The sequence below is a fragment of the Cervus canadensis genome, chromosome 15, assembly GCF_019320065.1.
Source record: "Cervus canadensis isolate Bull #8, Minnesota chromosome 15, ASM1932006v1, whole genome shotgun sequence".
Lineage (NCBI taxonomy): Eukaryota > Metazoa > Chordata > Mammalia > Artiodactyla > Cervidae > Cervus > Cervus canadensis.
The window spans coordinates 11,919,879-11,931,394 of NC_057400.1; the positions used below are offsets into that span (position 1 = coordinate 11,919,879).

Below are 11,516 nucleotides of genomic sequence, written 5' to 3' on the forward strand. Positions count from 1 at the left end.
ACTTCAACAGGAGAAGGCATTTGAGCTAGAAACTAAATAATGCAAAAGACGCAAACACAGAGAAATCTGAGAGAAGACTAGGCAGGAAGAATAAAAAGAACAAAATCCTCAGGCTGGACTAAGCTTGACATTAAAAAAAAAGAATAAGATAAAAAGATCAATGTAAACTGAAGTGTAGTTATTAAGATGGAGATAGAAAATAGGAACTAAGAGGTGTGCAGGAATAGATTGTACAAGAGTTTAGGAACAGGAAGCCAATGGCAGGTTGCATTCCTGAAGCAACAGGAACCCAATAAAGGGTAACAAAAAGGTTATGATATGATCTGACTTAGTCTTTAAGAAAAGGAAAGGACCAAAAATGAAGCTAGTAGGCTAATAATAGACTATTGCAGTAGTCTGGGTGAGATACAGCAGTAACCAGAATAAGCATGTTGGTAGGACGTAAGGTGAAAAAGGGTGGAATGCGGTATAAGTTTTGGAAACAGGATCAATCAGTTTAGTTCAGTCACTCAGTCATATTTGACTTTTTGCGACCCCATGGACGGCAGCACACCAGGGTTCCCTATCCATCACCAACTCCCAGAACTTGCTCAAACTCATGTCCATCGAGTTGGTGATGCCATCCAACCATCTCAACCTCTGTTGTCCCCTTGTCCTCCAGCCTTCAATCTTTCCCAGCATCAAGGTTTTTATCAAATGAATCAGTTCTTCTCATCAAGTGGCCAAAGTATTGGAGTTTCCGCTTCAGCATCAGTCCTTCCAGTGAATATTCACGACTGATTTCCTTTAGGATGGACTGGTTGGATCTCCTTGCAGTCCACGGGACTCTCAAGAGTCTTTTCCAACACCATAGTTCAAAAGCATCAATTTTTCAGTGCTCAGCTTTATTCACAGTCCAACTCTCACATCCATACATGACCACTGGAAAAACCATAGCCTTGACCAGACGGACCTTTGTTGGCAAAGTAATGTCTCTGCTTTTTAATATGCTGTCTAGGTTGGTCATAACTTTCCTTCCAAGGAGTAAGCGTCTTTTAATTTCATGGCTGCAATCACCATCTGCAGTGATTTTGGAGCCCCAAAAAATAAAGCCTGCCACTGTTCCCACTGTCTCCCCATCTATTTCCCATGAGGTGATGGGACCAGATGCCATGATCTTAGTTTTCTGAATGTTAAGCTTTAAGCCAACGTTTTCACTCTCCTCTTTCACTTTCATCAAGAGGCTTTTTAGTTCCTCTTCACTCTCTGCCATAAGGTGCAAGTGTCTTTTAATTTCATGGCTGCAGTGATCATTTGCAGTGATTTTGGAACCCAAGAAAATAAAGTCTGTCATTGTTTCCATTGTTTTCCTATCTATTTGCCATGAAGTGATGGGACAGGAGGCCATGATCTTCATTTTTTGAATGTGGAATTTTAAGTCAGCTTTTTCACTCTCTTCTTTCACTTTCTTCAAGAGGATCTTTAGTTTCTCTTCACTTTCTGCCTCAAAGGTGGTGTCATCTGCATATCTGAGGTTACTATTATTTCTCCAGGCAGTCTTGATTCCAGCTTGTGCTTCATCTAGCCTGGCATTTCACATGATGTACTCTGCATAGAAGTTAAATAAGCGGGGTGACAATATACAGCCTTGACATACTCTTTTCCCAATTTGGAACCAGTCTGTTGTCCCATGTCCGGTTTTAACTGTTGCTTCTCAACCTACATACAGATTTCTCAGGAGGCAGGTAAGATGGTCTGGTACTCCCAACACTTGAAGAATTTTCCACAGTTTGTTATGATCTACATAGTCAAAGGCTTTGGTATAATCAGTAAAGCAGAAGATGGTTTCTGGGAACTCTCTTGCTTTTTTAATGATCCAGTGGATGTTGAAAATTTGATCTCTGGTTCCTATGCCTTTTCTAAATCCAGCTTGAACATCTGGAAGTTCACAGTTCACATACTGTTGAAGCCTGGCTTGGAGAATTTTGAGCATTACTTTGCTAGTGTGCGAGATGAGTGCAATTGTGCGGTAGTTTAAACATTCTTTGTAGTTTAAACATTTCTTTGGGATTGGACTGAAAACAGACCTTTTCCAGTCCTGTGGGCACTGCTGAGTTTTCCAAATTTGCTGGCATATTGAATGAAGCACTTTAACAGCATCAACTTTTAGGATCTGAAATAGATCAGCTGGAATTCCATCATCTCCACTAGCTTTATTCATAGTCATGCTTCCTAAGGTCCACTTGACTTTGCCTTCTGGGATATCTGGCTCCAGGTGAGTGATCATATGATCCTGATTTTCTTGGATGTGAAGATCTTTTTTGTATAATTCTTCTGTGTATTCTTGACACCTCTTCTTAATATATCTTCTGCTCCTGTTAGGTCCATACCATTTCTGTCCTTTATTGAGCCCATCTTTGCATGAAATGTTTCCTGGGTATCTCTAATTTCCTTGAAGAGATCTCTAGTCTTTCCCATTCTATTGTTTTCCTCTATTTCTTTGCATTGATCACTAAGGAAGGCTTTCTTATCTCTCCTTGCTATTCTTTGGAACTCTGCATTCAAATGGATATATCTTTCCTTTTCTCCTTTGGCTTTCACTTCTCTTCTTTTCTCAGCTATTTGTAAGGCCTCCTCACACAAGCATTTTGCCTTTTTTCATTTCTTTTTCTTGGGGATGGTCTTGATCATTGCCTCCTGTGCAATGTCACAAACTTTCATCCATAGTTCTTCAGGCACTCTGTCTATCAGATCTAATCCCTTGAATCTATTTGTCACTTCCACTGTATAATTGTAAGGGATTTGATTTAGGTCATACCTGAATGGTCTGGTGATTTACCCTACTTTCTTCAGTTTAAGTCTGAATTTGGCAATAAGGAGTTCATGATCTGAGACACAGTCAGCTCCCGGTCTTGTTTTTGTTGAATGTATAATGCTTCTCCATCTTTGGCTGCAAAGAATATAATCAATATGATTTTGGTATTGACCATCTGGTGATGTCTATGTGTAGAGTTGTCTCTTATGTTGGAATAGGTTGTTTGCTATGACCAGTGCGTTCTCTTGGCAAAACTCTATTAGCCTTTGTCCTGCTTCATTTTGTACTCCAAGGCCAAACTTGCCTGTTACTACAGGTATCTCTTGACTTCCCCCTTTTGCATTCCAGTTCTCTATGATGAAAAGGACATCTTCTTTTTCCTGTTAGCTCTAGAATGTCTTGTAGGTCTTCACAGAACCATTCAACTTCAGCTTCTTAAGCATTCCTGCTCATGGCATAGACTTGGATTACTGTGCTATTGAATGGCTTGCCTTGGAAATGAACAGAGATCATTCTGTCATTTTTTTTTTTTTTTTTAAATATGGAACGCTTCATGAATTTGCGTGTCATCCTTGCGCAGGGGCCATGCTAATCTTCTCTGCATCGTTCCAACCTTAGTATATGTGCTGCCGAAGCGAGCACCATTCTGTCATTTTTGAGACTGCACCAAAGTACTGCATTTCAGACTCTTTTGTTGACCGTGAGGACTACTACATTTGTTCTAAGGGATTTTTGCCCACTGTAGTATATATAATGGCCATCTGAGTTAAATTGACCCATTCCAGTCCATTTTAGTTCACTGATTCCTAAAATGTTGATGTCCACTCTTGCCATCTCCTGTTTGACCACTTCCAATTTGCCTTGATTCATGGACCTAACATTCCAGGCTCCTATGCAATATTGCTCTTTACAGCATCAGAATTTACTTCTATCACCAGTCATATCCACAACTGGGTGTTGTTTTCACTTTGGCTGTGTCTCTTCATTCTTTCTGGAATTATTTCTCCACTGATCTCCAGTAGCATATTGGACACCTACTGACCTCTGGTGTTCGTCTTTCAGTGTCATATTTTTTTGCCTTTGTTGAGGAGATCAAATTGATTGGTGGCTTTTCTGATGAGGTAATACAGGGAATGGCAGTAAGGCTTGCCATGAAAAGAAGGAAACAATCTACAAGGTGGAATATTCAGTTAATGATATGGAGAAGTGGTTGCAAGGTAAATGCCAGTGAAGAGAGGAGGTTAGAGATGGTGAGCAGATGATGAGAACCTGAGATTAACAGAATTTTTTTACATAAATTTGGAATATTCATGAGTCGTGTGTAGGAATGAAGAGTGTATATTTTATCTCATTCATTACAGAGGTAAATAGGGTTGGGAAAAGGGAAGTGTGAGAAAGCACAAAAGCTAGTCAGCCAGAGGGAGGATGGCATGGTCAGTGAAGAGGCTGAGAATACAGTGACATCAATTTATCTTGTACCCTGTGTGCCTCAACACAAAGTATGATGCAGTAACAAAATGTAGAGTGAGAATAGTAAGATGTGAGTTTGGTGGAGAGCTTTAGAGCATATGGGAATGTGAATACACAAATGGGTGGATGGCCCTGGAGATTTATGCTTTGCAGACTGACCAAGGATATTAAGAATGGTGAGTTTATGGCTATGCTTTCTCTAAAAATCTGAAGTCGGCTCTTAACCAAATGACAGTGTTTTTGCAAGAATAAGGGAAGGGGTGAGCTATGCAGGAGCTTGGTTTTCCTGTCCCTACCCAAAAAATAGGGGCATTGTTAGAGAGCCTGGAGGCTAGCTTGGGAACAGAGGAACAATGTTTGGGTGAGAAGGTTGTCCTTGAGTGATGAATTCTGAGTCCCAATGGGAGGGAACTTTGTAATATGAACAGGGAAATAGAACATAAGGACAATGAGGAAGAAGCTCTTGAAGGCATTTGTTATTCAGTTCAGTTCAGTAACTCACTCATGTCTGACTCTTTGAGTCCATGAGCCGCAGCATGCCATGCCTCCCTGTCCATCACCAATGCCTGGAGTCCACCCAAACCCATGTCCATTGAGTAGGTGATGCCATCCAACCATCTCATCCTCTGTGTCCCCTTCTCCTTCTGCCCTCAATCTTTCCCAGCATCAGAGTCTTTTCAAATGAGTCAGTTCTTCACATCAGGTGGCTCAAGTATTGAAGTTTCAGCTTCAATATCAGTCCTTTCAATGAACACCCAGGACTGATCTCCTTTAGGATGGACTGGTTGGATCTCCTTGCAGTCCAAGGGACTCTCAAGAGTCTTCTCCAACACCATAGTTCAAAAGCAATAATTCTTCTGTGCTCAGCTTTCTTTATAGTCCAACTCTCACATCCATACATGACTACTGGAAAAAACGTAGCCTTGACCAGACGGACCTTTGTTGGCAAAGTAATATCTCTGCTTTGTAATATGCTGTCTAGGTTGGTCATAACTTTCCAAGGAGTAAGCGTCTTTTAACTTCATGGCTGCAATCACCATCTGCAGTGATTTTGGAGCCCAGAAAAATAAAGTCAACCACTGTTACCACTGTTTCCCCATCTATTTCCCATGAAGTGATGGGACCAGATGCCATGATCTTAGTTTTCTGAATGCTGAGCTTTAAGCCAACTTTTTCACTCTCCTCTTTCACTTTCATCAAGAGGCTTTTTAGTTCCTCTTCACTTTCTGCCATGAGGGTGGTGTCATCTGCATATCTGAGGTTATTGCTATTTCTCCTGGCGATCTTGATTCCAGTTTGTGCTTCATCTAGCCTGCTATTTTGCATGATGTACTCTGCATATAAGTTAAATAAGCAGGGTGACAATATACAGCCTTGACGTACTCCTTTTCCTATTTGGAGCCAGTCTGTTGTTCCATGTCCAGTTCTAACTGTTACTTCCTGACCTGCATATAGGTTTCTCAAGCGGCAGGTCAGGTCGTCTGGTATTCCCATCTCTTTCAGAATTTTCCACAGTTTATTGTGATCCACACACTCAAAGGCTTTGGCATAGTCAATAAAGAAGAAATACATGTTTTTCTGGAACTCTCTTGCTTTTTCGATGATCCAGCAGATGTTGGCAATTTGATCTCTAGTTCCTCTGCCTTTGTTATTAGAGAGGGTAAATCTAAGCATAAAAGACCAATTGAATTCTAGGAAAGAGACTAATTAATAGTTAATAAAGGAATACAGAAAAATTGATATCTATAGACAAACGTGAAAGAGTCACTCAATCATGTTTGACTCTTTGAGACCCCATGGACTGTAGCTTGCCAGGCTCCTCTGCCCGTGGGATTTTCCAGGCAAGAACACCAGAGTGGGTTGCCATTCCCTTCTCCAGGGATCTTCCTGACCCAAGGGTTGAACCTGCATCTCTTGCATCTCCTACATTGCAGGCAGATTCTTTATAGCCTGAGCTACCAGGGAGTTTCAAGGCAAAAGGTGGCTGAGAAAAAAATGGATTCAGAACTAGATAGTCAGAGAGCAGACTCTGCTATCGCATCAAGTCCTCATAGCTTAATGTTATTAACTGTTCTGTATACAGAAGACACCTTATAAAAGTCCCAATGGCCAACACTTTTAGTAACCTTTCCTAATTCTATTCCAGAGAAAGAGGGAAGATGTTTGGTTCAGCTATTGATTGCTGCCAGGTCCCTTAATCTGCTCAACTGGAAAGAATGAGTTAAGGTAGCATTCATGGTCAATCAAAGGTAAAAAGAGAAATCACTGATATCCCCACTTCTATGTAAATGATCTGGGGCAGGACCCAGGTTTCAGTAATGTTTAAATGTTCATGGCTTTTAAAATTCTAATGTGCAGCCGGGGTTGGAGATCATTGCTATATTTACAGAGAAATATTTACTATTCTTTCTTACAAAATCATAATAATACCATTAAGAAAAGAAGGTATAAAAAAAAAGAAAAGAAGGTAGGATTCAGGAAGATAATTACAAATATCTCCCCCTTATGAATATGTTCAAACATTCTAAACAATATTAGCAAGTTAATTTCAGCAATATATTAAAAGAACAGTAGAATATAACCATTAGAGGTACATCACAAATTTAGTTAGAAATTTAGTTATTGTCCCCTAAAAGTTATGGGAAAAAAACATATGGAAAGTTGTAATGAATACTTACTAATTTTTTTTAAATGTAAGAAATGAGGAGTTGATGAATTGTGTATCTTGATAAAACACATATAATACATCCTACCAGTCCAAAACTGGTGAAATCTAAAAGTCTTGCCATCAAAGTTAGGTTTAAGTTACAGTTATCTGCTTTTCCTGATGTTATTCTGGAATTATTTGATAATGTCATTAAACAAAGATATACAGTATTTAATGCATAATATGTTGAAAATAATAGCAAAAATAAAAAACCTAGGAGATGCCACTTAAAAAGTTATTAGAAATTAGAAATACTAGAGATTTTCAAAATAGTGGCAAAATTAAAAATCAACATAAAAATACTTTTATACTAATCAAATAATAACAGACTAGAAAAAGCAGTTTAAAAAATATCCCACCCACAATAGCAATAGCAAAAATAAATCTAGAAAATCACTTAATGTAAACTATGCAAAATACATATAAATAAATTTGCAAAACTCTGCCAAAGCAAGAAGGTATAAATAAATGGTATGGTTCTTGGATATAGAGATTCAATTTTATATCACATTAGTTCTCCCTAAACTAATCAATAAATTTAGTGTATGCTCAATGAAAATTCCAATGTGTGTGCAAATGTTTGTCTATCTCTCTTGTGTTTAAGTTTGTAATGTATCAAAATATTTTAAAATGCAACTAGAAGAAGAAAATTTCAATAGTCAGACTTGCACAGGAAAAAATAGTGAAGCATACAATAAAACAATCAAAATCACAACAGAATGATGTAAGTGCAAGACTAGAATATATCATTTGAAAATACATTTTCAAAGTTTAAATATACCCAGGACATAAGGACAATTAGACTATAAAAAGCAAGTACTTCAAATTGACAAGGGGAAAGTATATTGTTCACTAAGTTTTGGTGTTAACTTTCAGTCATTAGGTAATAAATAAACCATTGTTCACTGACTTCAATAAAATAAATTCCAGAAAGAACAAAGATTTAAATATAAAGACATACATAAAATATTAGAAAGTGAAAGGACATATATATACGTGTGTGTGTGTTATAAATCTTTAAAAATATTGACAGATTTCACTACATAAAATTTTCAAATGCTGGCATAGTAAAAAGCAGTACAGAGAAAGGAAAGAACAAAAATGGTGAACATTTTTGGGGTCACATTGACAGAAAAATATATTTTAAAAGATAACAGATTCCTTAAAACCCAACAGAAAGATGAGCCAAAAAATATGTAGAGAAAATATTGACAAAAAGTTTAAAAGGCAATAAATGCATGTAAAGATGATTAAGCTCCTTAATACTCAACTACTACAAATTAAAAAGCTTTCTTCTACAAGTCAAACTTGCAAATACTCCAGAAATGATTTATGAAGCTTTTTGTAAGCATATGGGTAAGAGACACTGTTTTGGAGAAAGTATAAATAAACATAACACCTTTAAGGGCAATTTAGCTACATCTGGCTAACTGAAATAAAATGTCTCATTGGCCTGGCATTCTCAATCCTAAGTTTTCATCGTATATAAAAACTTACCCATATAAGAAAACAATATCTGTGCTTGAATATGTAACTGATGAGTGTGTATAAATATATGTACCGTATGTAAATATATAAAATATATGTAAATTCAAACATTTATATATATATGTGTGTGTGTACACATACACAAAATATTCATACCTGCATTGTTCATGAAAGTCAAAAATGAGAGATTGATTAGTTTACTTTGACTCATCTGTAGAATGGATCATATATGAAAATAAGAGATTAAATAGCTCTCTTTGAAATCAATGGAAAGGAATCATGGGATGTATGTTAGCTTGAAATGCATTCTTCAGAACAGGCTGCCCAGTGTGGTCTGATTTATATACATCTGTTCTTTATACACAGCTATTTTAAAGTTCAGTTTGGTTAGAATTTTTTAATGAAATAAATGTATTATTTGTTTTTAATTAGTTAGCTACTTACAAAATAATTTTATTCTTCTGTGGTCCTCAAAATATAGTCTGAATGAATTAGCACTTTCAAAGGATTGTAAAATACAAATACCCATCACACACTTAAATTTTAGTTAATATATTGCACAGTTTAGAAGGCATCTCTAGGGGTTTTAGTGCCTTAAGTCAAATTGCAGGAACATTAATTTTTGTTGTCTAAGTCATCAGCTAAAGTGGTGAACAGTAATTGAGCAGGACAATGCTTTTATTGAACAAGATTATAATATCTTGTATATTCTTTTTTTTTTCTTTATAGCTTCCTTTGTTTCTCATTTCTGCTTTATCTCTTAAAATATTTATCATACACCTGCTATAAAAGTGCATGTGAAATAACTGAGATCTGCTTTTGACCTGTTTAAAAAAAATCAATCCCCTATGATTTGATCTCATTTATTTTAGGCAAGTGAGATATTTAATCTCCATTATATTCTTATATGGTGAGCATTGCTAACTCCATTTTTGGTACACACCAAACACACACATACCATTAAGCAAGTTAATTAAACCTCAAAGAATTGATTTCTTTCTGACTTTATTAAAATACTGAGTCTATTTCATATGTATATTGTTGTCTCCCCACCATTTCCTTTTGTCTGACCAAAATAGCAGTGTCGACTACTATTTCATACATACTTAAAAGCAAGCAAAGGGTAGAGTCCCATTTCTAAAAACTAAACAGGCACTTTGGACAACACAGTCTTGCCAATCAAACCTGGAAAACATGTATCAGACATTTATCAGACACCTTAGGGAAAGTTCTCACTCTATTATAAAAAGGGCAGCCATATATCAACTTTACAGAAATGAAATAAGATGGAACATTTCTACTACTTAAAATACTTCCTTTAAGAGACTTCCTCTACTGCTAGAGAATTTGAATAGTCTCCTGGTCAGTCATCAGGAATCAGTTCTTCACATAATTGATAAACGTGGGTTCCACATTAGGAAGAGAGCCACATTCTATATCTGCTTGCATTTTTGATAATGCCTTCTATAGAACTAGGTTCTTTTAGTGTCTTAGGAGTTTTTTTTTTTTTTTTCCGGTTTTTGGATGGATTCTTGACCTTTTGATTTTAGTGTTAATGGTTTCGAATCTTTTTCATTCTGGTTTCATTTTCATGCATTTTGCCTTTGAATAATTCCAGCTCAAGTAAAAGACAATGATAACTCTAAATTTTGGGAAAATGGAGTGTTTTAAATATTTGTTGTCTTATTTTCTCATTTTTTAGATGACTATTTATAACACTGTTGCCAGTTGACAGTTATTTTAATCTCTCTCAAAACCATAATATATAGGTAATTAAAATTTACTCTAGAGAATAGCTAGAAAAAAATTAAAAATCAAATCTACTTCAAAGCCTTTTATTCTTCTCATTTTCAGTGAACAAAAATTCCTTAATGTGAGCTGATCTTGTATATTTTCCCTAATGTGACTTTTACTACCTCTATAATGAATTAGAACAGAAATAAATGGTAGTAACTACCTGTGTTTCATGTGATAATTACTATAATCACACCATCATCATTCTCCGTATTGATGTCTTTTTCCTACAACACATCAAGAAAAGTACTTACTTCTAAGGTGATGGACAACTTGCAACAATAATTCAGACAGGTATTATGATGATAGGTAATAAGGTAAATACAATTTTCCTTTGAAACAGAAATAAGACATGCTTTCTATGTTGGTGTGTGTATACTTTATGCTTAAAGACACTCTTTAAATTTTGCAGACATTAAATGGGGTGTCTGATTAGAAGAAACCTGATGTAGTCAAAAGTAGAGAATTTAAGCTTATTTTTCTCCCAAAGTACACTATGTTCTTTACAATTTTTTAAAATGACCTTTTTAAGGGAAAAAGTCAGCTTCACTGACCAAAATTATTGATGGTTTAAAGGTGGCCTAAATGGCAAATTACTAAATAATTTTGAATATATTATTTTAAACACTTGAATTGTTCTCTCGTGCAGAGAGTAAATAGAAAAGAAGAAAGCATTTCATACTATCTTTCATGTTGAAATTGCTATTTATTATTAGAGTGTTATCAACCCAGCACTGAACCTGATGATCTGTAATGAGACAAAGTTTCTGATGATCTGAAAGAGACAAAGTTTCTGCAAATAGTTGTAACTTCTTTATTGACATAAATCAATAGTTCTCCACCCACATACCAAAGACCCCTTTAGAAACAACATATTTATTACCAATTTTCTAGAAACACATGTACAGAGAGAGACACCAATTACTATAGGATGGACAACTGGTCCTACATGTGTGTACTAATAGCTTTTCAAAAGTACACAGATGCTTCTCACATATACATTTAAAAACATCATTCCTATAATCAAGATAACTTTTGATACTGTTCTTGGCTCAAGCTATGGTTACTAGAAGTCCAACTGTCACACTGGGGCCTATGAAATTTTTGATATATGTTAATCTGAATTAAAACAGCAATTGTTATAAATAATTGGTAGAACAGTTATGACCAGAAAGTAAATGCCACCTCAACTATTTTTAACAATATATTTTTTTCAACATCTTGTGATAATTGTGTGTGTTAGTCACTCAGTCGTGTCTGACT

At 36.0% G+C, this 11,516-nt stretch overlaps 1 non-coding gene across 1 annotated transcript; it reads right to left on the minus strand.

Moving 5' to 3' along the window:
• Positions 1–3,329: 3,329 nt before the first annotated feature.
• On the minus strand, positions 3,330–3,436 carry LOC122454049. Its single transcript, XR_006273271.1, has one exon. It is a non-coding gene; the product is annotated as a U6 spliceosomal RNA (small nuclear RNA).
• Between the last annotated feature and the right edge of the window lie 8,080 nt (positions 3,437–11,516).